This window comes from Somniosus microcephalus, chromosome 6 (genome assembly GCF_052327205.1).
Source record: "Somniosus microcephalus isolate GS21.2 chromosome 6, FLI_Smic_1.0, whole genome shotgun sequence".
Lineage (NCBI taxonomy): Eukaryota > Metazoa > Chordata > Chondrichthyes > Squaliformes > Somniosidae > Somniosus > Somniosus microcephalus.
In genome coordinates, this window is record NC_140992.1 from 248,968,314 (window position 1) to 248,994,681 (window position 26,368).

General features: G+C 39.6%; 1 protein-coding gene across 1 annotated transcript in view; it reads right to left on the reverse strand.

Annotated features, from left to right (window-relative positions):
- Nucleotides 1–14,812, reverse strand: part of zfhx3b (zinc finger homeobox 3b) — a 922,100-nt gene extending 907,288 nt beyond the window's left edge. The window contains exon 1 of the mRNA XM_085992063.1: nt 14,498–14,812. The gene's annotated coding sequence lies outside the window, so the exon portion shown is untranslated. The remainder of the gene's footprint in view (nt 1–14,497) is intronic.
- Nucleotides 14,813–26,368: the final 11,556 nt, after the last annotated feature.

Consider the following 26,368-nt stretch of genomic DNA (forward strand, 5'->3'; position numbering starts at 1 on the left):
GGCCACATTTGAATATCATTAAGTCAAACTCCTGCAAAAATCATGTCTATTTCTGATAACTCAGCGGTTTCTGATAGTTCAATGTAGTCAAATCGTATGATAGCTGCACTGGATCAACCTCGCCGATTAGGAGTAAATTGGAACGATTTATATATATCTCTGCCACAAGTACTAATATCATAGCGAGCATAGCTGGACAGCTCAATGTAAAATATAATAAAGTAGGTATTTGATGCTTATTCTCATTCGACTTCTTTTGTCGAAAATATTTTAAAAAAAATATTGTATATATATTATATATATATAGCAACAAAATATAAAAACCTGAGGGCTACAAAAGCCTTCCAAGTTGGAGAGAGACGGGGGGGATATGAGGTTCCAGTCTTTAAAGCTCTATGAATCTATACACCCAGACAACCTTTAATCTGTCCCTCGGGAGACACCTTAAGGAATAAAGGTCCTAACATAGGAAATCCTGCTGGTTACCAGCATTGCTTTGAGCTCAGATCTGCTGCCACGTTGTAAATATGCAAAACCTCTTGTGCTGTCCGAATGGGTAGGTTTCCCTTTGGACAAGACAACTCAGAAAAGACCAGCCTTTACACTTTAACAATATTAGCATGTCTAAAATTCTATAGTGACCTTTTTTTAATAGCTTTAGGCAACTTTTGGTCCATGATATTAACTTGACCTTCTACACTTCTCAATACGTGTTTGCTTGCTTTATTAGGGATAAAGAAGTGGGCTCAAAAGAGAAATGGCTACTGTGTGACTAGACAGACTAGATGCAGGAAGGATGTTCCCGATGGTCAGGGGAGTCCAGAACCAGGGGTCACAGTCTAAAGATAAGGGGTAAGCCATTTAGGACAGAGATGAGGAGGAATTACTTCACCCAGAGAGTGGTGAACCTGTGGAATTCTCTACCACAGAAGGCAGTGGAGGCCAATTCATTAAATATATTCAAGAAGGAGTTAGATATATTTCTTAAGGCTAAAGGGATCAAGGGATATGGGGAGAAGGCAGGGACAGGGTACTGAATTTGGATGATCAGCCATGATCTCATTGAATGGCGGAGCAGGCTCGAGGGGCCGAATGGCCTACTCCTGCTCCTATCTTTCTATGTTTCTATGTTTCTATGTGTGTACAAAAGCTAAACCACCTCCATTCATGTTACCACTTACATTTTTGGTACACAACCACCTATCAATAATGCAATTTAAAAAAATGTACAAGGCCCATAACTCAACAGAGTAAGATAAAATTTTAAAAGTAGATGTCGAAGCTCATATACATATTCCAACTCTTGTTTGCTAAAGCAGTACTGTTCAAATTGACAACTTCCTGATCCTCAAAACTACATTAGAAACAGTGCTCCTGCTTACTGTTTAAAGAAAGGATTTCTACAATTTCACACCTCTGTTTTGCAGGATTTGCAAGGATCCTCACATGCTATGTGATGGTTTCTAGGTCATACTTATCCTAATCTCTCAGCAGGTCTTAGCTGGATACATTTATGATTTTTTACCACTGGGCCTCAGAAAACAATACATGGCTTCAGCATAGAGTTCATAGTGCTCATTTGAGACAACAATGTCTTCAAGGTCGATTTGTTAACACTAACACTGTAAACATGGTTACAGACAAATGAACACAACTCACTGCGGAGTAAAACAACCAGGTGCTCATATTGATGGGTGACTCTTAATCCTTACAGCAACAATTCCTGTCAGAAAAGGATTAAGCAGTTGGACGCAAACTAAAACGGTGTACATTGATAAGTTATACATATCACAAGGTTTTCTTTAAATTTCCAATTTATTACCGAGGACTGAAAGTACTTGGCATGAAGATGCCCTGTCCACCTATCAAGGCACTGCTGTACATGCAATATATCAAATAACTCTCACATGACAAAGAATCAGCTTGAAAACGTGCCTCAGGAATAGGTAGTACAAACAGAAATGTCTTATTTTGGCCGCTCTCTGTTGTTTGTAATGTACAGTAGTTCAGGTTTTATCTCTATGTAAAACATAGCCCTGCAGCAGGGATGGGAGCAGCAACCACTGCACTTTGACACATAGGGTAGTGAAGGAGTTAACAGTCATGTGTAAAAGCAGACAACTAGGTATAAAATGGGCAGTTTGATACCACAGTGGGAAAATTATGTCAGGGCACAACCTAAGTGGCATGTGCATAAAATGAGAGAGCACAGGACCACAGTCACATGGAATTAGAGTAAGGAGGAGTGATGTGCGTACACTGAAGGCAGGAGGGAATGTGTAAATGGGACCCACAGTGACAGGCCGCCTGTGGACTAGTGCTGTCCCAGCATGTTTGTATTAGATGATATGCCATCAATTTTAAAATTCAAATCATTTCATAAATTCAAAGCATTTTACTAACACTGTATACAGAAAATGTATAAAGAGCCAGCAATGCAATAGAATCATACATTTTGTTAATCCTCCGTGCCTCCCCCCCCCCCCACAACCCAACCCCCCTCGCAGGTGAAGCACATTAGGTAAAAATAAAAGGGCTTTTCTTCCTCACTTGCAGGCTGTTTATCCAGCTCCAGTCTGGAGGGAAAGGCTTTACTGGCCTGTGGGATCCACTGAGGCTCTCTCAGTGCTGCTCTGCAATTGGATGGGTCAATTCAAAAAACATGCCACAGTTTTCCTTAAACATGGAATAGTTTTTCCATCACCTGCACATTTTGCAGCATTGATGAGGGAATAGTTTTTCCATCACCTGCACATTTTGCAGCATTGATGAGGGTAAACAAAATTATATTATATAGAACTGAAACAAAAGAACACTCTGAGGTTAAGGACTTGACACATAAGAAACAGGATGGACCTTTGGTTTACCTTGTCGAAACTGTTCGATGACTGATTTAGTACAGGGAGAAACAGAAGTTGCCTCATAAGATACAGCAAATGGCATTCAGCTTACACTGACATTTTCTCTTTCTTTCTACTGACAAGTAGAAGACACAGAGAAAGTAAATATTACACCAAGCAAATTGTACACTGATAATCCTCATTTATAGCCTCCACAGAGAGAGTTTAACAATTTATGTCAGAGGACTGTGCAGCATTTATCCACAAAATGTTTAAATCATGTTACAGATATAATTTTAATGTAGTCACATAATAGTATATTATTGAAGGTCAGGAAATGTTCTATGTAATGAAGTATATATGGGTGGTCAGTTGTAAGTTAGGTGTGTGCGCAATCTGAATTGGTTAGGGACCACCCCGTGTACGTCCAAAGCAATGAAGGATCCACATTTGTGGAATTCATCCCCTTTCCACCCAGTATGTTGTAGGATATATGCAAGCTACCGTTTCCCTTTCTTTTCCAATGTGTGAAATGGCTGATGTCACTTCGGTTAGATGTACTGGTTACGAGGCTGTCGTTATGGCAGCAATGGTTGTGGGATGATTTTGTACCAGAACAATGGCTGGGTGGTGGAGTAGGCACCAGAGAGCAATGGTCAGCTGTGCAGAAATAGAATCGAAGTCCAATCTATAAACATGCCATTTATCAGACAATTACTGTATCACCAATTGCACTTTGTAACAGCAAACCACAGAAAACTGTTTCATAAAGTCAAGCCACTGTCACTCGGAAAGTTCACTAACTATGCTTCAGTTTTTAAGTTCTGGGTGGATTTTGTACAGGCAGAAAAGGAAAAATATATTTTTAAAAAACAAATATTAATTTATTCCAAATTTGCCCCCAAATAGCAGCACTCTCCAAATACATCTAACAAATGGTTCTTTACAATTTAAGACATAAGGTGGCACAAACTGAAAAGTCCAAGCACAATGTTATGATGGAAAATATATGTATATAGGTAGGAAAATGTGTAAAAGTACAGACGTACAAATAACATTCACATGCTGTAGAGACTTCTTCAGAGTTAGCAGATCAAACTAGAATTGTATATAGGTGACAGGCATTAAACTATAACGCATCTAATTTAAGTTTAAGTGGTGTATGTTGAAGGGAACTTTGATTATGTTCAAGTGAATAGCCAATGTCAGTGACAGCAGCACTAAGCAAAACACCTGAGCCTGTGCCTTAGCTGGTCAGGAACTCTACAAGGTTCCCCTTAGTCCAGCTACACACTGTATCTGGTACCACCACCAGAGGCACCAATGTAATTAATGACAAATAGGCTACTCGTTTATTTCTTTTTTTTTAAAACCTGCACTCGGGACATTTGTTGCTCAAGTCTGTATTATACTTTCACAATATACAAGCAATCAGACACCAGCTGGAGGAATCCTCTGTCTGACCGCAATGCCAACTCAAAGAAAGAAGAAAAAGCAACATGCAATTCCACTTAAGAGAAGTGCAAACTTTATAAACTGAACTCTTTATTCAGATTACAACCCACTTCTCCAAAACAAAAAGGGAAAGAAACTACAGCAACCTTTGAGCAGAAGCCTCAGCACTGTTGGGACCAGGAAGATGCCCACTGCTTAAACACAACTGGCTACTTTGTAGTTTGAAACTATTATAGAAGCATGTCTGTTGAAATCCTGGAGAATGCCCGGGGCTCCTTCCTTCAAAACGGAAAATCTAAACACCACGCACTTTTATTTTTAAACAAGAGTCCCAGGAACTCACCACTTTTTCATTCCTGTGTGCATAGTTACCCAAACATTTCGAACTTCAGATCATTTCAGAATCCCATCCTCCTCCCCTCTCTGTTTTTCAGTGCAGTCTCACGCCCAAAAGGGTTGAGTATTTTTGAGCTTTTAAAAAATCTAATTCCCAAAATGCTTTGAGTCTTGAGGCCTATCAGGTAAAATGCCAAAATTTAAAATAGAGGCCACTGAAAAGAGGCGGTCAAACAAGTTCAGTTTTGCACCTATTAAAATACAACTTAAAAATCTATACTGGGATCACTCAGTGCAGAGTTTATAGTATTAAAATCTGAACAAAATGCATCCAGGAATAGCCCTGGAGTGTGGGAGGAACTAGCCCTTCTCGTATCTGAGGTACAAATATGCTCAGCTCACTAACTTGGCAGCATAACAATAGCCTAATGTAATTAAACCAGCTATCAGTTGTTAGCATTTGCATATAAATGCATGCACAAATCACTGTAAAACAAGCCACAGCAAGTCAGTCTATTAGCATACGCAAATGCACCCCGCACAGCCCTGTAGGTAGGTCACAGTATCACTCAGTTTGAGTGAGTGAGCCAACAAGCTTCATACGGGGTCAAAGCTCCATCTGTCAGGAACTTGAAATACAAATATTAATGTTCTACCTGGAAACTGGCGCAGGCCACGATTGGCTCCTTACAGGGAATGAAAAAGATTTTTTTTTCTCCAGTCAAATGACATCACGCTTGAAATAAAAACAGGCAATCTTAAGGCAGACTGTAACACCCACTCCTGCTCACACTGGTTGTTTACAAATGTATTGGTGCTGCAACTTAAAAAAGCGAAGCAGATCCACATCACCACCCCAAAAACATGATGGCTTTAAGGGGGAATCCAGGTGGCTCTCGACAGAGTTTTCATTTTATACTTCACAACACTGATTTCAGACGCTATTGGATTTCCTCCGAAGATAGCTACTTTGGTGGTTTATTGCTGCACTCCCCACCTCACCAGGAAGATAAAATTAATCTTTACTTTGCATTGGGAAGTGATAAAGACAAAATGCTGTAAAATGGCCCTCAAAACACCGCAACAAAATTGACATTAAAACATAATGTGCAGTGGTAAACAAGGGCTACAAATTAATTGAGCAAAGTACATTCTTCTCAGAAAAGCTATGGGAAAGAGGCCTGGGAAAGCAGCAGTTGAGTGCAGCAATTTTAATTAAGATTCGTGCTTGCATCCATAATTCCCCCATACAGTGAGTTTCCAATCTTGTGTGGAAATCAGTAAGAGAAACAGAGGCAGCTTCACAGAGAGCAGGGAATTTACTTTCTCCTTTGGATAAAACTGGGGAACAAGTCATCCGTGTGCAACTTTCTATCAGCTGATTGCAAAGCAGCAATAACAGAGGCCTTCAAGCAGACTGGCTGCCTACCCTATGGACAGCTGACTGGTCCATCTCACTAGTGGGGACATAAAATGGAGGGAAGCAGAAAATAAGTATCACACACTTAAAAAATATTTTTTTCCCATGTGTGGGATGACAAATCTTTATGATGATGTTTCTTGTACATGTTGAGTCTTTCATCTATGCTGTGACCATTGGGTACTTTTCTTTCTTGTTCGTCAAGTGTCTATTTTCTCGTTAGTTCAATTTGTTTTTCTTCTTTCTAATTGGTTGCTTTCTACTTTAGTTATTTACCAAACCTCTCTCCATATTGAACTTTCTCCCAAAATCACTGCCTGCAAAAAACGTCATTCTACCTAACAAAAAAAAACACCTACCCAAATCATATTCCACCAATAAAAATGCCACGGTACAGCCACCATGCCAATTCCTTGCTTCTCCACAATACACTGCTAAAAACAGATAAATAAAAACAAATCACAAACTTATCCACTGACATAGTTTCAATTTATTCACAAGAAACATGACAGCGCCACTGGATCTCTGAACATCCTGGCACTGAGTCTACTCCTTCCCCTCTCCCACATATGTTGCCATTCCCACCCAGTCAACAGACTCCATGCATTCGGAAGCCTGATGTAAATAAGCAAAACGTACATGCAGAGGAGTCCACTGCTGATGCAAAAGATACAACTTCCCAGGAACCACTGCATAGCTGGAGCTACAGTGCATGCACAAAGGAACAAGTCTGTTGAGTAGATGGAGGTGGGGAGGAAGAGAATGGAAGAAAAATTCTACTCCTGGAGTAGAGACATAGTTCCCGCCAAGCTTAGTGGGCTCACAGATTCCAACTCACCATAACAACACTGGAAATCCACTACAAAAAAATGTTTCAATCCATTAGTCAGCCCTATGTCATAAAATGCACAGGTACAGAATGGAATTCTCTATATGGCAGAGTTGCGTCTTCCTCAAGTCACAATTGATCCAGTCACAGAACTCGAATCTTAAAGCTACACACCATTTTTACCTTAACAGTGAGAGACCAAAGTTACTGATTAAGTGTAATTAGATTTTCCAAAAAACAAAATTGTTGTTATCAGCTGTCCACCTGTCTCTGGTTTTCTAACAGATCCAAAATGTTGTACTTCTGGGTTCAATTGCTTGAGAGAGAGAGAGGAGCGCAAACAGTTTCCAAGGGGTAACTGCATCACTTCTGACTTCCATAATGCCTTACTACACTTAGAAACACAGAGCAAAAGACTGCACTTTGGCTAAAACAAGGTAATACACACCAAGCCAAAATTTCAGGTTTTATAGGTACCCAAGGGCATAATGTTATGACAGATACCTCCCTAATTATCTACACATCATAACCATTTCAAAGTCAGACAGTAGATCAAATAAAGGCCCAGTGTTTTGCATATGGTCAGTGCTGAGATGGACAGACCCTGACGATAGCTTCTTTTAATGTGCTGCAGTACATGGACATTAAAGCTGTTTTAATATTGGTGCTGCTTTAATTGAGATTTCAGGAGACTGTCATCATAAGCCACATTCTGGTATTTATGCTGCTAAATCCAACTTCTTTATCCTGATGACAGACTCTGAATCCAGTTTTTTTAAGGGTCTCTGAATCTACTGACCAGAATAGGTGAGTTGGATTCCTGGAATCTCAATTAAGACAGTGCCAATATAAAAACAGCTTTACAGATGAGCTAAAATTCAGCATTAATAACCCATAACATCGTATCCAGGGATTAAGAATACAAATTGAAAGTGTCACTGTTAAAACAACACCAGTGGTATGTGACTATGGATTTCAATTCTCGATATGTCAGTGTTAATTTGTAACAGTGTTGGGAATATCACAGTGGCACATGCCAGTCCACTTCAAGCACTCATCATATTTTATGCATTAGCATTTTATTATGTCTTTTACGAACAGAAGAGCGACAAAAGATTATAATCTCAATGTTGTATGTTTCATTTCTGTTTCTTCGCCCTTATTTTCCTCAGCTATGTTATTTGCTCCTCTACTTTTATACCTCCTGAATCCCCTCCACGCCATAGATCTTCAGATGTTGAGGCAACAGGTAGAAAACCAAGACTAAGGGTGCCACCAATACCAGACACTGGGAAGCAGACAAGAGCAACCTGGGATGATAGCCCTCTAAGTTTCCCCTCCCTGTGGGGAGTGGCTGCTTCTACTCAGCGCCTCCCCAAAACAGCACAGCTGAGATATGGAATTCACCAAGTGGAGAAATATGTTTAGCAGCTGAAAAACCTGTCCCTCTGCAGCAACATGCATTGAAGCAAAAATGTATTGCGCCAGCATGCAATCCCTTATCTATGCCATTCCTATTTTGGGTCACCAAATGTTTAAGAAAAGGGGGGAGAAAAACATGTCTGTACCAGCTTTCATGTGAGATCTTTGAGTATATCATTGCACTAGAGCTCAAAGCCTGTGTTTGAAAGCAGAGGAAGTGAGAATAGGGCTAAGGAAGCATAATCAAGGCCAGGAAAAAAAAAGAACCGGAGCCTATAATGACGCTGCAAACGGACCACGTGAACGCTAAAGCCACTTCAAACACTGAAAAAAATGACCAAAGTGTTGTAACAGGCCAGGCAGAAACTACATGGGCCCTGCGAGACTATGATGAATATTTCTGTACCAAGGTCACAAGCAAGAACAGATTTGAGTGTTTATTCGGAAAACACTGAGTCTTGGGAAAGTTGGCTTGTTCCATTACCTGCAAGTGCTTCACAGCATCTAGTATTAAACAGATACTCAAGAGTCATTTGTGCAGCTGTTAAACATAAAGCAGTTTATGCAGATTTGGAAAACTACCATGGAAATATGGTATGCAAAGAGCTAATGCAGAAACTTATAACCCCATATTATGTTTTTTTAAGTCTCATTCCTACAAAACAATTATACCAGCTACAATTAACATTAAAGGAGCTTTATTATATCAAATACAAACATGACATACACCCTCCCTAAAGTGTGAGTCCAGTTACTTCCCTTTTCTCCATACGGTAGTTCATATATTTAAATGCAAATCCAGCTGAAAATATGCCTTGTCTGAATTGGCCTCTATTCTCAGCCAGTACCTGGTTTGTTTTAAGTGTACACGGACAGTTCAAAACCTGTTTAGCATACCTTCTTCCCCCATACTAGCTCAGTTACACCAACGATCGATACTCCAGCAGAATGCCTGCTCTGAGCAGATGTAAGCTATACATGAGCTAAGGACTGCTTCAGTCTATGTTTGTTCCCACCCATTCTTGGCCTACACTACTCATTCTTTCCCAGCACATTTCAAACAAAAATGGACTGCGGACAAGGCTTTAGTAATTTCAGCTCTTTATCTTCTACTGTTTAGTTTCTGTTTAGCTCTTTAGGAACTGACATGGAAAGGAGGCAATGAGTGACTTCACTCATCAACAAAGGATTAGTACTACACTGCTTACCTTCTTCCTAGCTGCATGCTATGTATCATAAAGTTAAACTATTTCCATTGACTCAGTTTGGCAATATATTCATTAATTATTTATCGCATAGTCATACAGCCTTTCACAGATAAGGGAACTAAAAAAAATAGTTTTTCTATTTACAATAATGAGTACATTGTGTTGTGGAGGATTTAGATTTGATAAATGGAAGGGAAGACTAAATACAGAACATAATTCCATGTCCCCTACAGCAACGACCATAGCTACAATACCAAACACAATTATTGTACCCGGCTTCGAAGCTTATGCAAATTTACACAAACATACATAATGTGCCAGCATGCATTTCATTCAAAGCCCTGTGTTAAACAATGTTCAAGCGAAGGTTAATCTGAATCATTCTGCCTTGCTGCTCAATTCGGCTTGCCGTGCAAAGCCTGACATCTACAGTTCTGTCTGGCATCGTCAAGGGCTGCATCATTTCCCACACAGCCATTGAGCAAGCTTTCCCTTTGCAGCACAGGTACCTGAACACACTCACGGCCCTTTCTTCCTGGCCTCGGCAATTTATTTTAGCCCTCAGCTCAATCAGTCTATCAAGCAACACAGGACAACTTGCTTGTTTGACTCATCTAAGTACAGCGGAAGGCCATTTGTCCAGCGTGAACGGGAGACGGCCAAGAAAGTACAAATAATCAGGAATTCTGATCAATGGCAGCGCCCCTTCTATTTACTATAATATTAATGTTCAGTACATAGAAGACGGAGTTTGATTTCAATTTACTGAAAAGTTTGGATAATAGGGATATTTATTGTATTAAATTTCCTTGGCAGGGTGAAATCAAAGTACATTTTTATAGCACTGTGCAACAGCGATAAAAAACATATTAAATAGGAACAGGCTTTTTGTACTTATATTCACTGAGCAAATTAAAAACTCTAGCTTGCTGCATTTTCTAATGAAAGACAGAAACATGCAAGGTGTAGCCAATTTAAAATACTTTTAAACAGCAAATGCAGAAATAGCACATTTGCCGTCCCACGAATGCCTCAGGCCACATTTTAAATTATTTTATTACAATACTGAAGATTTACTATAAACAATGTGCATACAAGTTCCAATAGCGCGTGTTTAAATACAGCCTAGGTTTTTGCCCCCCAAAAATTAAACCAAGCCGTTTCCGCCAAGATTGAACATTGACAGTTGCCGCACAGGTACACACAACACCAAACATTCCATCAATGAGCCACTTCAGACTATTTTCACTTTGCTGGGAGAAGGCATCAAACAAATAGTGACTGGCTCAGTTCTGTCAAAAGACAGACAAACAGCCTCTGAAGGCATTAAGGGTTAGCATAGGTTTCTGACACCACTGTGCTTTTCAAACACCGAACAGTAAGGAACCCCTCCCCACAGACACACAAACTTGCCAATTTAGAATTACAAACAATTTATTGGTAAACACTATTGTTCTCAATGAATGTAAACAATCTGCTTCTTTACTATTTTACCCAATGCTGGGAATAGATGAAAGCCCCACTTACAGTAGCCTTTAATTTGTGAGGGGCTCCAATTATTATTTAAAGGCATAAATTAGAGGAGTAAAATTGGCTACATCTCGGTATCGACAACGCAAGTCAATTGATGAAAAAAAAGGGAAGGCAAAATATTTCCACTCTTTTCACTGAGTTTGCCCATACATTTGCAAGTGAATTGCCCGACTGTGGATGAGTTTAGGGGTTTAAAGGCACCAGCTTTGGTGCAGAAAAAAGAGACCTGAAGATGAATTAACATACAACAATACATACACTGAATAGCCACTGATCTAATCGGCCAGTGCATACCCTAACACTAAATCACAGTCTTCCGAGACACCTAAATGACAAGCTTGGAGGGGGAAAAAAAACCCAGATCCTGTTCAGTTACAATTCGTCAATCATTTGTGTGTATTAAAATGAATATAATTTATTTTAACAGCAAGTGTCAACACAACTGCAAAACGCGGTGCCCTAATGAAGCAGCATTAACAGCAACTTGTAGTCTTTAATTTTTAATGTCATTTACTTTCAGGTTACACGATGAAAGAAAAACTGAGAATGGACGGCATATTTAGATTTGGATGGGAATGCATAATTTAATTTGCGTTTTCTGTATTGTTTATTAAAATTATTAACTGCATACATTTCCATCCCGTTTCTTATCATGTAAATGGAGACACTGTACGGATCACTTACATTGGCTTGGAGATGCTTGTGGACAAACTGCACTTAAGAACCATTTGAGTCCACTTTCTAAATATTGTAGCTCCAATTAAAAACGCATCAAAAAATAAATGTTCTACCGTGCTGTATTGTCTGGGCCGGCGACTCTCAATCTGGGACCTTCACTTTAAGTATTACAGGGTTAGGCACACGCACCAACAGTGATGATTTAAAAATAGGTCTGGCTAGGTATCTGCAACAGACCTGAATGCGGACGTGTGTGAAGAAGCAGCAGCAACACACACAAAAAAATGCGCCGCAATTAAAGTACAGCATTACAGTTTGAAAAATATAAATAAATAATTGCTGATCATTACCCTGACACCTCCCCTTTGTGCCCCCCCCTCAGCCCCCCACAACCACCTCCCCTCCCCGTCGTTAACTGGAATAACTGGTCCGGTGTGCGGTTGGCTTGCATATTCAAAAATGCAGTGAAATCGGATCCTCGGCGGCGGTGACCATAATTCTGCCAGAAGTTCAGAGCGATCTGTCTCTGCGGGCAAACACCTGGCGGGAGATGGTGCGGCCGGGCCGGGCGGGCGGCGGCAGCGTGATCGGGTCCTGACCCTGCTCGGCGCATCCTCGTTCTCCTTCGCCGCCATGCACGCACCTCTCGTCCGCCTCCGAACTCGGGCTGACCCGGCCAGGAGGGGAGGAGGGAGTGAGGGGGTTGCTAGGGGGGGTCAGATCCTATCCCTATCACCAGACGAATCATCTCCATTCAGTCAAATATAACATTTTTGAAGAGGTTTTTTTTCCTTCAAAATATAATACAAGAATCCGAGCTCGGGATCAGCTAGACGTTTTACAAATCGCGTCCAGAATTTGACACGGGGGGGGGGGGAAGACAAAATGTAAGGGAATCTCGTCGGATCTTTCTGCTCAATAAACTTTGCCTTCTCCATTGATTTTTGTGTACAAAAGTAATAAAAATCGCCTTCGATCTGGTATCAGATGAACTGAAATGGTGTGTTTGCTGTACAAATGATCTCAATGACTGACTGATGTGTCCTCGCTCCCTATTGAGCCTCGATTATCTGTCCATCTCCCTCTCCACTTCACTTCTGCTCTCGGATTACTTCACTCTGTTTATTTTATTTCTCTCTCTACCTTGCTCCGTCTCAGTATCTTCATCGAGTCCATCTCATTGTTTTTTGTGGTGCTGCTGCTGGTGGTGTTGTTGTTGTTGTTGTTGCCCCGACCCTTTCCTCCCCTCTCGCTCTCTGATTAAATCTGCCCGATGTCCCAGTCTCCCTGATGGGAGTCTATCCCATCCTTTCATTTCTCTGCGTTATCTCGTCCCAATCTGGGCTCGCTTCGTCCTGTCCTTTCCCCCCTCCTGTCTCTGCCAACAATACACCAGCTCCCTTCCCACTGCTTTGCTTTCCCCTTCATTCTTCCCCTGTTTTCATGTTCTCCATTTCGTCTATCGCCCTTTGCCCCTTTCCCCTTCCTTTCTGCGTTTCATCTTGCCGTTTTCACTCTCTCTCCGTCCTTCTCTCATCTTTATCTTCCACTCCCGATTCCTTTTCTCCGATCCCTGTCTCTCTCTCTCTCTCTCTCTCCATTTCTTTCTTTTTCTCCTATTCGCCCTCTTTCACCGACTCCCCTCTTCTTTCGCTCTGATCATCTTATCTCTTCCTTGCCCTCTCTGTCACTCGCACTCTAAGAGCTTTTACCCCCTCTTTACTTCTTTCTTTCTTTCATTCACTCCATCTCTCTCCTTCCCTCCTTCCCTCCCTCCCTCTCTACCTCCGGGATTTCTCTTCCGATCTGAGTGCAGCTCGCTGACTCTCCGGCTCTTTTTAAACACATTCTCCAAAACCGATCGATCACATGTGACTCTGAGAATCCGAAAATAAAGTCAACACGGGATCAAGGCTTTCCTACATTCAGCTTCCCTCCCCCCCCCCCTTCCCCAACCCCCCCCCCTCAACATCCCAGGAACTGAGAAAGAATGAAAACAAAATCCCGAAAAAGAAAATAAAAATAGAGAGAGAAAAAAAAACTCTTAACCCCGCCGTCTTACGATCCCGGGACTCGAGGAGGAGGAGGAGGGAGAAAAACAAAATGAAGAACTTGGAAATCCAACCTCTTGTAGCCTACCGCATCCCAACTAACACATCCAGGGACAGAGAGAGACCAAACAGGACGGAGAAAGAAAGCCCCGAGCCCGGCCACAGAAGCAGAGCGAAATCCCCCTCGCTCCCTTTCCCTCGGAGAAAGACGGACCCTCACGCCGAGCTCCAAGCTTCATCTCCCGGCTACGACCCCAAGCAGCTGCCGGCACTTCCAGCCCTCACTCCCGCGCTCGCATCGTGGCGTCTCCGGCAGCCCAGCTCTCTCATCCTCTCAATCCCAACTAAATAGATAGATTATTTACTTCATCAGACCGCTTGCAACCCTAAACATTGCATTAAAAAATGACCATAGTGGGGTCGAGACTCTGTTGACGGCTGGTCAAGATCAGGTTGGTGCGGATGTAAACATACAGGTAAAATAATAATAAACTTCAGTATTCAAAGTTCTGCTCGGATGCGGTTGTATTTATCATGACCATTTGCAAATAATAAAAAAAAAGTACAAGTGGGGGGAAAAGAAAGCTTAAGGCTGGCGGAGGAAGAGAGAGAGAGAGAGAGAGAGGGAGAGAGAAAGAGAGGGGCGCTGGCGATTGACTATAATTAACACATCCACAAAGAAGAAAAGCAAAGTGGCAAGAGGAAAAAAAAAAGTTGAAACTTACGATTTTCCACCGTCTGCTGTTTGTAAAAAGAGAATGGTGTAATCCAGATCAGCTCGTAAAGATCCCATACAAAGAGTCCTCAGGGCCCGGCGACACTCGCATTAGGACAGACAGGACATTCCAGGAGCAAAAATTTCAGCGATCGCGGTGGAAAAGAGGGCGAAACTCGCAATGAAAAAAGTCGATGGATCTTTATTCTGCTAATTAGTTTCCGTGCAAAAATGGCTGTGATTAATTCAGTGCGCATGTGCTTCATTACGAAGGCACGACGGGAAGGGCTAATTAGCGACCTCGGATCAATATTCAAGTGACGCTTTTCGGAGTCCGCCACAAAGTCAGGAATATAGAGATATATATTTATAAAATGAAAAATACTGACTGGTACACAAATGCAAGCGAGAGGGGAGGGGGGGCGAGGAAATAAAGAATCTACTGTATATGTATAATAATAAGACGATGTGCTTAAAAATCCAACCCCTCTGCATAGATTCATTAATTCTATTCCTGATTAACAGGGGTCCCTGCTAGCTCTTCCCAAGACGTCGTGGCTTTTTTTTTTACCCCTGCAAATATTAAGCGATCGTTTTATGGACAGATGATCTTTAATTTCTAATCCTTTTTTTTAATAAGTATTGTTTTAATTGTATTATTATCTGGAAAACAATAACAGCTCGCCGGCACTCTTGGAAGATTATAATTTTAGGTTTTTTGCCACACTATTGCAAACGCGAGGCGATGATATTTAAGGTCTTTTAGCAGGAAAATCCTACTATTCACTATTATGGAATTTATTTATTTTTTGACAATTAGTAGAATTCCCAAGACTAAGCTCTTTTAACTGCTTTTTTTAAAAAAAAAGAGAAGTTATATTACTTCTGGGCTGACTATTAAACTCTATTTTCTTAAAATTCTTTGAACTTTACGTTTGAATGCACAGAACTGAGAAACACTCTTACGAAACTTGCGCTCCGGAGGTAAATTCCTTTCCCCTGCTTCGCGATTTCTAATACAATATTTCATTTCACGAGAACTACACAAGATGCTAATGCAATATTTTCGCCTTTTTCTTATAAATTAATACTAGTTTTCTCATCAGGTTTAAAAATGCTAATTTCACTGTTTTTGCTTGTTATGTATTACTGGGAATCCACATCACTTTAGAAAAGGTTTTTTTTTGCTTATTCATCTTTCCTGTGTATTGTAGGCAACATTTACATTGTCAAAACAGCTAATATTGTAAAATCGGTTCAAATGCAATTTAAACTTGAAATGATAGAATATTTGGCATTGCATGTGCTTCTCCAACTTTCCCGCTGTCCGCATTGTCTTGAGAGAGTTGATCATTTGAGGGGGAATAATAGGGGGAAAAAAACCCATTGCAAGGAACACATTTCAGAAATAAATATATCAGACAAATTCACTGGAAGCAGAGACAGGGAAAGCTGGGGAAACACACACTTGTTTGTACGGGTTACCCTCGGAGTTTTCCTATTGCTACAATTGCTTGAATTGGAATAGAAAGTGTTTTATTCAGTGTATTGAGCGGATGTAACGGAATTTGCTGCGATCGATCGGCGATCTTTCGAACAGTTTTCATGCTTGTTTGGAAGTTAATAAAAAATAAATACACCGACAACACAAATAAAAGCCAAGAGTTTGAACACTGTGTCGAATACCACATGAATAACCTATATTAACAATTATTAGCTCTGCTCTGTAATTATACAAACCGCTGGATCAATAGCAACCATATTTACATTAAATATATAGTTCTCTACGTGTTTTTAAATGGAATAACAGAGGCAGGTAGCAAGCCATTGCGGCTCAAACCCTGGTGAATATACTTTGCATTTCATTTTCTGCTATTTCTGCACATATTTCCCCCAATCAGCTCTTATAAGTTACTGACCAATCTTTTCTTAGCGTTTACACCGAATTAAATATCAACAAATCTAATGCTGTGCATGTTCTTCTCGATCCTTTAGCAGAAATACGCGTTCAGGAGGAATGCTTTCTTATGTGACCTATTTATTTACAGTGCATTATTATCCGCGGAAATACTCTGAGCTTCTCCTAATCAAGCGACACAGGGCAGGAAAAGCAGCCTTAAATATCTGTTAAAATGACCAACTGTTATTTTCCCGCAAGCTTCCCATTCCTGTTTTTATCTATCTATATGTTTAATACATTTCCACGTATGTACAATATACCTTGATGAATAAAACATGAATTGCTAAGAGAGAGGTTGTGTATGGGCAAAAAAAAAATCAGATATTTGGGGGATTGAAACTTGCTCTTAAAGCGACATGGTGCTAGTTTCCCTGGGCAATCCAGTGCTGGGATTTCAGGATACCGCCGTGCTTGTTTGGGGTAGATCAGCGGGGCCTGGGGTCTCTCTCTCCTCTCTGTTTTTTCCTGGATGAAATGATAGTGGAGTTGAATGAATGAAGGATGGGTTGACGGTAGTTGTGTCTGGCTGGGGTTTTGCAGGTGCAATGGCAGCGCCCTCTGATGTTCAACACTGACCGCCCTAAGCACTTCTCATCTCTCCTTCCCAACCTCCTCAACATCCCCAGCTGTAAATATGTACATGCAGCAAACAACAAATCTAACATCTTCTCATAAATACGCCTGACTAGCTGAGCTATTACACGGACTTAGATTGGAACATGGGGGGGGAGATACATTTTATTACTCAAAAAGCACATCAAAACAGAAAAGAAAATCTTCTGCGTCGGAATTCTTTTGCAATATATTTTCCGTTAAAACAGCTGAAGTGTTCCCCTTCCCAATCACTGTTTAAGTTGTGTGTTTGTACCCTATACGCCTTGAAACGTTTAAATCGATAAATGTTTCCGTAACTTTCTAAAAATACGTTTAAAAAAAAAATCCGCTTTTAATTTATAATTAAGCAAATTCATGATGCGATTTTAAAACTATATTCGACTTTTTGAAACTAAGTTAAAATTCTTGCGCTGTGCAGACTCTTCGCCGCCGCAATACGGATTTGGTTTGCGTTTTAAGGGAGAAATCCTTAATTAATAATTAATCCTGTTTTTAGCAATTAGTATCACCTTAGGTTTACTGTGTAATGATATATTTTTCAGCAAGTGAACGAATATTTCAGTGCAAACGGGGCAATTGCGTTATTGATGTCGCACCAGCGATTAAACAGTTTGCTCAAGTTTAAATGCCCTCTAACAGTTTCAAGAATTCGACTTTGATGTTCTGAATTAGTTACATCGAATACTAACGCTGGAAATTACCGTTTGTATTTTACACATTGAGGTGTGGGAGCCAAATGTTACCCTAAAGGGTATTTGTAAATTGCAAACGCCCCGTTATGTTTGTGTGTGTGTGTATGTGTGTGTGTAAAGCTGGGAACAATAACAAATATTTGTGAGATAATATCAAAAAAAAAGTCGACTGAGGGTTTTTTCTCCCCAAACTGATTGTTTTAGGCTTTGATGTCTGCTAAACAATGTTGGCAATAAGATTACAATGGAAATAAATCGGCAGTGTAGAGCGCTGATTCCCATTAACAACATGATGCATGATGCACATTTTAGCATTTCTGCCAAAAACGACTCTTCATTCCTCAAATGAAAAAGGATACATCTTATAAAACGTTTACCTCGAAATAATTTATGCAAATCAAATTTAACAATTTTATCATGGAAAAAGCACGCGCTGGCTTTTGACAAAAAAAAGAGGTAGCACACGAAAATAAAACTTTGATGGGTAACCAAGTACTGTATTAATTTCTCACTTTTAACACGCGGAATGCACTTTCCGAAGCAAATAATGCACAGAAATCGTCTTTACTCCATTCAAAACGTTTGGATTTTCATTCCATAGACAATGTGTACTTTTTAGGGTTTAAGAAACAAATCCATCTCGGGGTCTAATTACAAGCAAATATCTTAACAGATTCCTACAAAAATTAAGATGTGTACGAATAATTACTAATTGTATCATTCCATTCGGTTAAAAATGATATTAGTTCATTGCTGGGCATTAAAACGCGTGTGCATTCCTCGTTTATATATCTTTTTTAATATGAATGCAATCGACTTTACTATTTCAAAGGGTTTGACCTGCGATGTAACGGTTTTTTTTATTAATAGTGGACAGTGGAACTCCGACAGATATAACGGAGATTTGATTCGCTACAGGTCCCGAAGGTTGCTCCGAGTTTCCTCAGTACTACAAATACATCGCAGTTTAAAATCTTACTTGATACCTTTAATAATACAGTACTTACAGTATGATTTTTTTAAAGGAAGGGGCGAATGTTGGAAAGCAAAACTGACTAACAGTGTAATAGATGATGGAGAATAACTGTTCAGTCGAAAGGATTAGACATTTAAAAAAAGGCTAGGTATTTGGTTCAGGCTCCACTCCCATGGTCACAGACAGAGGCAGCGCTTTATACATGAGAAACAGACAGCCGTGCACACGGGCGCAGACAGACACACACACAGACACACATACTGAGAGACCTTAACAGAACCATGTGATTCATATACTGAAACCTCTGCATCCAATTCACGGATATATTTCTTTCTACACATACGCACACATACTGTATCATTGATCTACACGTCTATACCGTGTACATAAGTTACGAACTGATATAACCATGCAAAAAGTGCTGCATAATTTATTTTTAATGAGAGCAATATATGTCCCCAATAATCTTTATTGGTAGTAGCATCTTGTTTTTTAAGCTGATATTACCTACTGCAATACCAAAAACTCCAGCCTTTTCCCTATTTTTCTTGCTGTCATTGGGATGCAAACACACATGGGGAGATCCTTCGGCAGTACCTTGAAACTGTTCGCTACATACAGTATTCATGTTATTGCAGACAGGTCATCAGGCCACAAGTTCCCAATAGAGTACAGCGTAAAACTTTTATTTGGATACATCGTATCTCCTTCAGACTTGACAACTTTGTGATGCAAGGTTTAACATACAATTTGTTACACTGCTAATTTTAATATTATCTCTTAATTATTAACAATGTTGCACTGTTATTTCTCGATATAACATGATCGAATTAGTTTGGAGCTCTTGCAATTTTTCCAATTCGCATTATGGAAGCTTAGCTACTTGGTTGCTGGTTTGAAAAGCCAGAAGAAAATGCCATGAAGTAAAGAGGAATTTCCTACAATTTCAATATTGTGCAGTTATCAATATTTTATATGCAGCGCATGTTTACTTTTACAAACGTTTATTTTCGATGTATTATGTTTCAGAAACCGATGTGTCACAAACTAATTTTCTCATATATATAAAACACACATATATATGTATATTATATATTATCCTCAGATAAAAGCACACCATTCATCGCATTTATTGATCAAATATAATGATGCACAACTGCACATGTTTAGTATTAAACAGATGATATACATTAAATGCAAAATTCAGAAATCGACTGTGCATTTAATATAACAAACAATATATTCTTTTTTGCAATTCTAAGCAATATCAAGCTGCGCTGATCTATTATCCTACGGATTATTCTTATTTATTAAAATCATATGTATACATTCAACCTGTTTTTTTTCCAACCCGCAATACAATATGTGGAACTGCAAGATAATTTAGAACTAAGCGAGTGCAATTTGAGTTTTGAATGCAAATAACTGAATAAAGATAATTGGCAACGGTTTACATATTGCAGTTCGCAAAGCACTGACTGGAGTTTGCTGACCTGTTGCCCTAAAGGTCTATGGCGTCGGTGGTTTCACTGCAGCAACTGAGAGGCTCAGAACAGGGAATTTCCCTTCGCATCGACCTTCCAGCCAACCACCACCTCACCTGAAGACATCACGTGATCTCCCAGGACGGGGTATTGTGACGTCTCCCACTGACAGGTGACGCGTTCGATTGGAAAGGTTGTCAAAGGTGCTGTTCGCAAAGGTTTGTGGGTGTTGTAGTTCGGCACACTGCTTCAGTCATATCTGACTTGCTAGGACTTCGCCCTAAACAAACTACAATACCCAGAGGACAAGGCACCCAACGCTTGGCCAGAAAGGTGCACGTTTCCACCAGTATCTAATCTCCATCTGGAAATAAATATTAGTGAGGGATTATTTGCACTTTGTTTCAGTTAGTTACTACTATACATTGACAGATCATGCACCGCTCATTTATTTACGTTTCTTTGCAGTATTCGTTTTATCACCTGAACATATTCATCTTTTGTCGTTTGGAGCACTGGGGTATGCTGCCACAGTGCGGGGCGTTAAGTTTCCCGAAACTACTCCAGTTTATACATTCAAGGCATTCTATTGATGAAAACATGACTTTAAGCACTGAATATTTAACACTGAGGTTAAATTATTGATAAATCTAATCAAAAATACAGATCACAATGTCAGAAAGTACGGGATAATTCAGTGCATGCAATTCTGAAAAGGCATTTTTCTAAAATAAGCAAATTATTGCCAAGTCTCAGTTTGGTCCTAACTTGCTATTAGCATAGTCATTTCTGCGATTTTGAAACCAGCTACACGCGGAGTTTTGTGCACCTGCTATATATTACACATAGCAGCATCTCATTGCACTCGAAGATTTTGAAACTAAGTACGAGTAATTTTGCCAGTTGATTACCAATAGTACCCGCTTGATTGTGTCACGTTGCGAAATATACTCTGCCCCTGACCCTTCAACTGAAATGCTGAACCTGATTTATGGAACAGCCAATATGTTAGAAAACAGTTTTCACTATGACTTACTAATTGACATCAGCACGCAACAGCCACCAGTGACTGACATCAAAAGGCTTTGAAAACAAAGAATGTTGCCGACTGATATCACAAAGGACAAGGCACCTGATTCCCGCATAGAAATATGTTCAGTTATTATCCAACTCCTCGCTATCTTGACAATATATATACTTGTACAGTGAAAAACAAGTGAAAACACTTGCAATTTACAGGTACATAACAATTATCATCCACAGGTATAATTAAACAAAGACTGATTATTTTCAGGCTTTTATTCTTCAGGTTACAGAAGTGACTCTGCTCTCATGGTCTCGACCATGGTCTTTTAATCTTTGGACTGTAGCTACATTTGTCTAACAATAAAACAATGCATCCTGCTGGGGAAAAAAAGGTTTTGTTTCCCTCTTTCCTCTTAATTCAAAGTCACTTATTTGATTGTTCAAAAACATGTTAGGCACTAAATTCAGACTTTGCTGCATTTTTTCTGTTGCCTAATTTGAATTACTGGATAGTTCAATTCTGTTTAGTGCTAAAACCTAAATGATTAGGAATAGAATGTAACTGACTGTTGTTTGTCACTGTTTATGATTAAGATTCGTACTTTTTGTTGGAATTTATTAAATTACACCAGCAAAATGAACAGTCAAGGATAACATCCAATTAATGGGATTATTACATATTGTTACTGTATTAAATTAATATCAACCACAATTGACCTGTCAATATTGAAGAATACACCACAACTGCATGACCCCGATTGTGTTTTATGAGTGGTTCATCATATAATATAACCATTTTGTGCTTTATATGTCATGCTCTATTAGAATTTATATAACAATATGTTAGCTTGGATCTGAATCATAAGGCCATAGGTTCAGTCCCCCTTCAGGATTTGAGCACATTATCCAGATTGACTCTGGTGCAGTACTGAGGGAGCACTTCATTGTCACAGGTGACAACTTTTGAATGAGATATTAAAGTGAGGCCCCATCCACCTGATTAGATGGATGTAAAAGATCCCATGGTACCATTTGAAGAGGAGCAAGGAAGCTTTCCTGGTGTCCTGGCCAACATTTATCCCTCAACCAACATCATGAAAAAAACAAATTTACTGGTCGTTTATCTCATGTGGAATCTTGCTGTGTGCAACTTGGATGCTACATTTGTCAGAAAAAGAACAGTGACTGCACTTCAAAAGTAATCCACTGTCTTGAAACAACTTTGGGACATCTTAAGGACATGAAAGGCACTATGCAAATGCACATGTTTTTCTTGAATTTCATTCTTGACTGTATTTTGGAAGAAAGAAAAAACTTGCATTTATATAGCAGCCTTTATGTCCTCAAGGCACCCAAAATGCTTCACAGCCAATCATCATAACTTATAAATAAAACAGAAAAATGCTGGACACACTCAGCAGGTCAGGCCGTGTCTGTGGAGAGAACAGACAATTTAATGTTTCAGGTATGTATCCATCTTCAAGGCTAGAGGGTATTACCAATGAACAGTTTTTAAAAAAAGGAACAGAACAAGGGGAAAGTGGAGGGCAAAACACTAAAGTACTTTTTGAAGTGCCACAACTGTTTGCAGGCAAAGTTATACAGGGGTAGAATTTCTGTGGGGTTTCTCTCGACCTCCCACATAACTTTGGAAGAAGATGGGCAGGATTGACAGAAATGGCCGCTTATACCATTTCTCTGGGGTTTCCACCAATCTCACGCTGAAGTTACAGTGGGAGATTGGGAGTGCCTCTGCAGAAAATACTTTTAAAAAAGGATCAAATTAAGAAACCTAATTGCATCCTTTTCTAAAAGATCGTACAACATCTACTTGAATTGTTATTTATATTCTTAAATATTATTTAAAAATGGGTCTTGTCTTCATCATTTGCCTGCTTGGCAAATCTTTAATTTCTTAACAATATAGTAACATGATAACTTAAGCTGCATCAAAATGCATCACCTTGTCACTTGCGAAAGGTGCTATTGTGATAACAATGACAAATGGTATTTCCACCATCTAACACAAAAGCCAAACACTTTTTTATGAAGCTGCAGCCCTTTTAAAGTGTTGATTACAATTATACAGGCCAGAAATGAACAGGTGTGCTATTAACAAACCAATTACTTAATGTTAAACTGATGTGTTCAAGGTGCTACCTTGTATCTCCACCTATTACTTGTGATCTGTTTAGCATTGTTTTAAATAAAGTATTTAATTAGTTATACACTAACGATCAAATGCTTCCAGGTAAGCACATTATACTGTAAACTTTACTGTCGTACAGTTTCAGTAATTTTCAATTTCCATATACATAGGAAACATTAAATAATAATAGCATGCTCAAAATGTGCTTTTATATTTAAAAAAACTTCAAGCTTAACATTAAGCCCAGGCATTTTTTTTTCTGCTAAACTACAGTGAATACAGTAAATGTTAGCCTTTCCAACAAGACAACGAGTCTCCAGTTTCTAGGCATTCTTAGTAGCTTTTAGCCAGTGGTGTGCATTTTCCCACAGGAAAGCAGCTGCTGGCTGTATAAAGAGCTTGGACTGGAAAGGGTCTATTAATATAATGGTATGCAGTTCTATGTGTTAACAATCGGATCTACACATCAAGATGAAAAGCAATTTCAGTGATAGTACATTTGCTTACTGGTTTTGAAATTGTTTTCTTCACAATGATACAGAAATAAAATTTTTAGCATGCAAAACCACAGACCATTATAGCATTAGAAGCTTTTCACTCAAAATTCTGCAAAATCCTCAGAGGCTGCGAGCTGCCTTTCAGTTTTGCCGGTATGGTTTACTGAGGGAAAAAAAAATCCTTTAGGTAGACTGATATCAGCCGTAGGCCACCCAACATTACGATTCTCCAGAGATTCCTTTTTTAGGTGAAACCATCAGGGATACACTCCCACTGAATCAGTCTCTGGAAATAGTCAACAAGAATCTGGAATAGCTTGGCAGGGATTCAGTGATGATTACTGAATGTTTGTTTAAATCCTTCTGTTTTCTTCGTTCAGAATAGTGTTTGAGGTTTCAGCCTGTACTCTGGAACACACAGCAGAGGACAGGGTTGCCAGCTTTCCAGAGCCTTATTAGGAATACAAATTAGGTCATATTCCAATCCAGTGCAGTACTTAAATAGGATCTCACCCCAGGACATCTTTCATACTTTCCCTGGCTTGCTAGGGCTACAGTAGCATCAAAGTCATAATAGCAAGCTAACATAGCAAAACATACTTATTATACAGCTTACATCCTAATAATCTGATAAAGATTCAAAACAAAATACAAACACTCCCGATAATTTGATCACAATTTATCCCACTTTATGTTGCAAAACCATCCACAACAGGTGAAACACCACAGCTAACCAGCTTTTAAACTTTTATGCTGCACTGTTTTTTTTTTAACTCTTCCTCCCAGAAATGTGCCTCTCACATTTTGATAATCTTCCTCGACAAAACTGCAAGACAGTTTGACTCACCACTGCAGGCACCATCACTCTTAGTTCAGCTGCTGAGATGCACCATAGTGATATGAAAAGACCCCCTCCTTCTTTGCTGGATTGGCAACTTACTTCTGCTCAGTGCTGCATCTTGATTGTTCAACCAAGACCTGCAGTTTGATATTCACTGGAATGTCCCAAGAGACTAGAATTAGGACTTTTAGCCAGGTCTCTGGTTCAGCTGCACAGTGCGTCAACACAATTCACCACTGGATGCCCACTAAATCAACAACTTGCATTTATATCACACCTTTAACATGGAAAAACATCCCAAGCCATATTGCAGAGGCAAATCAGAAGCTAACATGCAAACTATACCTCATCGAGCTGTCAGTGATCCTGTGACTAATACATAGCATATTTTGTGTATACACCAGCATATGACGACCCAGACTTCAGAGTTTATCCATTTCTTTATACATTTGGCAACATATCCACACTTCTTTTCTTTTCACATTGCTATTTCCTTATAGTACACATATAATATTTTTTTATTTCATTGTGTTTGTTTTTATTTCGAACTCAATTATCTTGTGTCAGTCTTAGCTCAGAGGTAGCACTCGCTCCTCTGCGTTAGAGGGTTATGAGTTCAAGTCCCACTCCAGAGACTTGAGCACATAATCGAGGCTGCCAATTCAGTGCAGCACTAAGGGAATGTTGTACAGTTGGAGGTGCTGTCATTCAGATAAGATGCTCAACTGAGCCCCTTTCTGTCCTCGCAGGTGGATGTAAAAAATCCCATGCCCCTATTCAAAGAACAGCAGGGGAGTTCTCCTGGTGGCAATGCCAACATTTATCCCTCAACCACCACCGCCACCAAAAACAGATTATCTGGTTATTTACCTCATTGCTGTTTGTGGGACTTTACTCGGCATGCATTAGCTGTTACATTTCCTACATTACAACAGTGACTACGATTCAAAAGTACTTCATTGGTTGTGAAGTGCTTTGAGATGTCCTGAGGTTTTGAAAGGTGCTATCAAAATACAAGTTCTTTCTATTCTCACTGCAAAAGGACAACTTAGGTTGGGGGAGGGGGAACATGAGCAAGATATTGTATCACTGTTTCTAGAATCATGAAAGGAATTAGTGTGATGGATATGGGGATTTTTTTCGTGTGGAACCAGGAGACTAGGCCAAAGAGACATGATTATACGGTAAAGAGCCTGAAAGCTCAACATAACTCAATTCAAAATTGTCATTAAGAGAGTGAGAAGAGAGGTTTGGAGAAAATAGGAGTGGTTGAAGTTGAGATCATTGCACCTTTTAAGGGAAGAATAGATGAACATTTGAAGCAGAGGAAGATTATAGTGCTTTGGGAAGAGATCAGAGCAGTGGGATTAGTTTTGGATTACTCTAGCAAAGATACGATGGGCCAAATGGTCTATTTCTGTATTGTAACTATCTCTGGTAACTTGATGAGTAACTACTTACCATTTTGAGCTATTAATTTATGGATTAGACTGCCAGCTAGCTCAGTGAATGAAGATTCAATTAAAGTACTCAGAAAAGGAATTGCAGTTTTGTTTGTAAGTTATTTTCTTCTTTATTCTGTTCTCATTGTGCTCTAAACCATCTGTTATTGAGAATGTGGGCAAGTGAGCAACCTACTCT